Genomic DNA, 6,269 nt, shown 5'->3' with positions numbered 1-6,269 from the left:
AGTGAGGAACTATTTCTTTCTCTTATGAATGATTCTTCTTCCTCTTCCCTACCCTCATTCCCCGCTAGCTCTCTCCAACTTCGAAGGTGTTTGAGGCGTTGGGACTGAGGCCAGGGATGGTTAATGCTTTTAAAAATTTTATGTTATGCTCGTGATGCATGAAGCTTTCCATCTTCATAGCATCACCAAGGTCACAAGGAACACAAAGATTGTCTTATACCAAGTCTCCTCTGATGGGAGAATCTATAATACAAAAGCCTATTGGAGGGGTTCGGCTCCACATAAATCCGGGTGTTAACTGTTGTCAAGTTCTCTAAACTCTCTCTCTCTCTCTCTCTCTCTCTCTCTCTCTCTCTCTCTCACAAAAGTATTCTTCATGCCAAGTTAATTAAGTATAATGGTTATGTTGCTACCTCTACTTAAGTTTACACTCTATGTTCTCAAAGTAGTCTCCCAAAAATGCTCACTATAATTCTCTTAATTCGGCTATTCTCGAAGTTCATGGGCCATTTCCATTACAATATATTTATTGTTTAACCTTCTTTTCACGTCGCATGCTCTCAATATTGCAGCCACACGTTATGTTTTATGAGTTTTTCACTCCTCATACCGAAGAAAACCTACTTTTAAACATTACCCGCTACGTTTAATACAAGAAAATAGGGCCAAAATATAGGTTTGGACGGGGGGTTGGGATTGTGCAAAGCTATGGTGTCCCTTTTTCATGGAGAAAATCAAACAAAAAACTTGTATGGAAGTGTGTAAGGTACCTAGAATACATCTCAACAAAAGAGCTCAAAGATTTCCTTGCTTATATACTAAGAGTGTATCTAATTTAGCTGACTATACATATGTGTAGTCATCCGCCCTGGCATGAATTGTTACAAGTAGTGCAAAGTGGGGGGGGGGGGGGGGGGGGGGGGGGGGGGGGGGGGGGGGAAGCAATCAAAAAGAGGTCCAAGTGCATCAAACAAAAGTATCCCCATTACTTGTGCATTCTATTCGTCGTCGCCCTATTTGATGAGTCTAGTTTTGCAAAAGAGGAGAGTTCAAAAAGTTCACTCCTGGTCGCCCAAAAGAAAGAACAACTATTGATACATCTGATAATCACAACCCAAAAACACGGGCAACTAAAGTTTGGGTTGTAGAGGTTCAAGGAAGATAATGATAATCTTTTCTCCGTCACAAAGAGCAGTGTTCCTCTCTCTCCTTGTCTCTCTGTCTGAGCTTTGTTCCCCCCCACGTGCACACACACAATTTTGCCATACAAGCCCTATATGAAACAGTCCGCACCGACCCAGACTGCTTAAGACAAATTCTACTTGGTCAAATTTCAAAAAACTCATTAATTTGTGGTGAAGATTCATATGGAATCTTTGAATCTGAGAAAAAAACTATTGTGCTCTTGCCATCACGTGGCCTTTTGCACAGGCCCTTCTATGTCAACTTGCTCCAAAGAGAGAAGACACCAAATGTGGCGTATTTGCGATGTTGTAGGCATTCCGAGCAAACAAAGCATCGAGGTGGGACTAGGCACTTGAAGTTTGCCCAAGCAATCAATACCAGCAAATCTACCCTTGTCGGTGTTAGAAAAAAACAAGGGTCTAGTTTATTTTAATACACTGGAATCGAGAAATTTCAGTTAGATTTTGAGGTTGCCTTGAAGAAACCAAGAAAGTTAGTATTTACACTAGTTTTAGTGGCAAAACAAAAGAATTTGTATCTAAGAACCGAAAGAACTTCAAGTTTGCCCTTATTGTCTTCAATTGGGAAAAATTTACTATTTTAACCCTGAGATGTTCACTTCAATGATTTCAAAAAACTTAGAACAAAACAATGCACTTCCCTTTCCAAGCAGTGCTAACAAAGCTTCTATTGAGACGTGCTCCTACAAGACCCTCACAAGGTCTCTTTTGTACATCATAAATATGATGAAAGGGCTCACAAAATGGTTAGTGTTTAGATATCATTCACAAGTTTCAGCTGGTCCATGAAGGGCGGGTCCTTTCTCAGAATGGTAGAAGCTCTCTTAACATACCATAGTGGCGAACCGCATGCTGCCAAGCTAGAGTCGGCCACATTTGTGCCTTTGCACATTCTCTTCACTATCTCACATGGAGTGAGCGAAGATGATATTCAATGATAAAAGTGGACTTGCATATATATATATATATAGAGAGAGAGGTCTGTGAATGCAAAGTATGCGTTGGGCATGCTAGCGACTTGTAAAACATGAAAAAAAAACCACCTAAACAATCCGCGTTGCCGCGAACTGTTTTTGGAGTTTTTTTTAATAGTTTTGAAACACCTGCAAACGAAGACGAGGACGAGGATGAGAGAGAGAGAGAGAGAGAGAGGGAGGGAGGTTGATTTTGGCATGCTAGACAACTGCAAAAACTAATTCGGCATGTTAGCAAAAACTGTAAGAAGAAACCTTCGAAAACAATCCAGGGTGACGCGAACTATTTCTAGAGTATTTATTTATTTATTTTTGAAGCACCTGCGCGCGCGCACACACACACACACACACACACACACACACACACACACACACACACACACACACACACACACACACACACACACACACACACACACACACACACACACACACACACACAACACACGAGGTATGTGGATTCAAGCATCGGGTAGGTTACTTCAAGGCAAAGTTGAATTAGATACGCTGCAATACATCTTAGTTTAAGGGTGCCGTTGGGGCACTCCCTAAACCTTGGAGGAGCGAGTGGCCACTTCAGCTTGGCGACACAGCTGAGGCGGAACAAGGATTAATTATTTGACGACCTTGAGCTTTAGGTTTGGTGCCGGTGTTGGCGAGAGGGTGTGCCTCACTATTCGGGGTTGGGTCATCACCATAATTAATGTGATACACTTCGTTATAGGCCTTCAACACATAGTCTAGTTGCGATGGTTATAAGCCCAGAGAGAGAGAGAGAGAGAGAGAGAGAGAGAGAGAGAGTCGGTATGATACCTTGAGAGACTTAAAAAAACCTATTGGAACAGTCCGCGCTGGCGTGGACTGTTTCAGGAGGGTTTTTGTTTAAGTTTTTGAAAACAAAGGGCATATGCAATTTTTTCTTGAGATGTTTTGGCATGCAATTTTTTCGGTCTTTGCACGCCAATTTTGAATCTACATATGCTATGTAAGAGACTTATGACGTAAGACTTCAAGCATTATGGTTTTGTTGACTATTGTCTTCTTGTGTGATTGTCTTGGTGCTCCACTTCCCATGAGTGGATTGAGCTTGTGGCTAGTTTGCAAATCGAGCACGATAGATTTCCAAAAATTCCACAAGAGAACTTAAGAAGTTCACAACAAGTGGCCAATATGTTTGCAAATGGCACCCGATGTGAACTATCTCAAAGATGATAGGAATTTCTTTACGTCCTTGAACAACTTGTCATGCGCATGCACGCACGTTGTTAACACTCTCTTAACATTCCACCTTCATTGCACGTTGTTAACACTCCATCACTAACACACACCGTGTCTTCCATGCCCACCTGCAACATTTTTTACCTGTGATTAAATCTGCTCACTAGCCCTACATTAGGGGCCACCCGGAAAGAAACAATCAGCACCCACACCTACCCATTTGGAGTGTTTTTCTCCTCTGATTGAATCTGCTTGCTAGCCCTACGCTAGGAGCCACCCCATAAGAAGAAAGCAACACCCACACGCCTTTCAAACTGTTAGAAAGGGTCTCTGCGCTAGTGGTTTTTGCAATGACTTTGTGCAAGTCAGCCTACCCCCACACACCCCACTCAAACTACTTACAAGGGTCTCTGCTAGGGCGGTTTCCAAAGGCATTGTCCAACTTAGCGAACACACGAAAATATATCTTCGTCGTCACATTAAAAGACAACAATCTTTCTGCACTCAAATCGATAGCTACATAAGGACTCAATTGGCAGCAAGCAAAGCTCTCGGAGGCAACCACACAACTCTGTCACCAATCTGAACGGAAACAACCGATCCACATTGCATGACAATTCAATGGGCTTAAATTTCCTTGATGGCTTATATCACCACCCCAACACAATTGGATGCCATTGTTAGTGTCAAGCTTCTGAGAGATGAGGGGAAGTTCTTCTACAAAGATGTCCCAAGGTAGATTGAAGTACAAGAAGGCTTTAAATGACGTCCCAAGATTAACTACAATAACATAAGTATTCAGTAGAATTGAGCTCCTTGCTTGTCCTATCAAAGCATCAAAATAGTTGATATAGGTATCCATGATGCTCGCTTGAAACCCTTCGCTTTCCTCTCATAATAGTTGTCTGGCCTACCACCTTTCGAAAGGGACTAGGGTGCTTCTTTGAACATCATGATCACCTCATAAGCTATTAATTGCCCTTCAAATATTCACAACTATGTCTCTCTACAAAGAGTATCATAAGGTGGTGAGTCCTATTAGTTTTTAATTTTGTGCTTGTTGTTTGTAGCAACGGCAAGCAATTATCACCTTTGCAAGTCAACATGTGCGCCTATATAGAGAAGCTATGAAGGTGGCGGATACATGCAAGCGAGAGGGTACTGGACACAACTTGGGACACATTGTAGAAGAGAGCGTCGCCATTGAGAAGCAAAGGTAGGGTGCAGGGCATCTCATGGCCGGTGCTAGTGCAAATCCTCATGAGCAAAGAGCTAAGAGGATATGGGTGGTGCTATTGCCATTATCGCTAGCATTGATGCTTGTGGATGGGTAAGTCGTGTGCGTGAAGAAAGCGACTCAAGAGCAACGGAGTTATAGAGGTGAGGAGGGGCTATGGCACATAGAACGGAAAAAGGGGAGGGAAGCTCATAACTAACAAATTGACAGCCATGGTGGTCAATCTAAAATGATGACATAGGAATACCTTAAAGTGGAGTTGGATATTCAACATTTTAAATAAGTTGCATGGGTTGGGCAGAACGGGAAGAGGGGAAGGGGGAGGGGGGGGGGGGGGATAACTAAACTATTGTATGCTTGTGGCTAATTCCTTTATGATTTGCCTTTGTTTCAATCATGTTTGGCTCTACTCGAGTTCTTGATTGTTGAAAAAGTTTTGCTCAAAGTTTGAAATTCCCCAAAGGTAAGAAAGAGCAAGCAAAACTAATGATAACATCTCTCAGAGTCAAGCTCTCTATTAAAATTTGCGTGTTTGATCACACGAGGTTTTTTTCTCTTGCATTGTGCACCACGTGACTGGCTAAACTAGCTAGCAAATTTGACCAAGCATAGGTGTGCTAAATGTGTTAGTCTCTTGGTGTATGTAGTGACAAGATTATCAAAGAAAATTTGTGTATCATTAGGATCAAGTGTTTCTAAAGTGGTTCGTATTTTAAACAACAATGTTCTTTGAGATTGGAAGTGTGCGTTAATGAAAACAAACTCTCTAGTAGCACTATGCAATGGCAAGAAGAGTGCAATATATGTCGCTTGTTGGGCTAAGATTTCTTGGCTATTGATCATGGCACTCCCAATCTTCTTAAGGCGCTCTAATGTGGGCAATTTTGTTGTTTTTACCAGGTGTCAAGGACATTTTTTTATTACTTTGCTTATTGTGAAGTTGTGTTTTGTCATGTGGGATGTGCAAATATGCTGCAGCTCCATGGGCATTGAAAATAATTGGGTATCAATATTGTCATCCCATAAGATGCACAATGATTCATTGAAATTATTTGTATAGATATCCTTTGGATGGCCTTTAAGGAAAAGCTAGGTTCTATGAGTATCGACGAAAGTGTCTCAAGATATGATTCCTCGTCCATTGATAAAGAGTTCAACCATTCATCAAAGCTCAATATTGGCTCATGGCCAAGGCTTATAAGTTGTTCATAAAGTTTTTTTTTTTTTTTTTTGTAAGAAGTGCATTTTCCTCGAATCACTTACCTGAGTTGGATGTAGTATAATTGCTTGCATGATAGGTGGACGAGGAAATCCAAAGTGGTAAGCTTTCTTATGGCTTTTGCATGTCTTTCGATGTGCATGGATCTGAAATTTTTTGAGCTTGCCCACTAGTTCTTCTTTGTCAATAGAGACATATCTACCAACAAAAGTGACTACTTTTCGATCTTCAGCCACACCGAACTATGGTGCATTCTTGATCCAAAGTAGCCCATGGTCATGTTGGCTGCCTATATGTTGAAATTCGATCACAAAGAAGAAGTCAAGGATTTCACCGAGTATCTTAGAGTCTCACTTGAGCTCTTTCTTCAAAGCTTTAATTTTGTGAACATAGTACGGAGCTATTGTAATAGGGTT

This window comes from Adiantum capillus-veneris, chromosome 11 (assembly GCF_014529385.1).
Source record: "Adiantum capillus-veneris isolate H3 chromosome 11, ASM1452938v2, whole genome shotgun sequence".
Lineage (NCBI taxonomy): Eukaryota > Viridiplantae > Streptophyta > Polypodiopsida > Polypodiales > Pteridaceae > Adiantum > Adiantum capillus-veneris.
Note: the sequence above shows the minus strand (reverse complement) of the source record.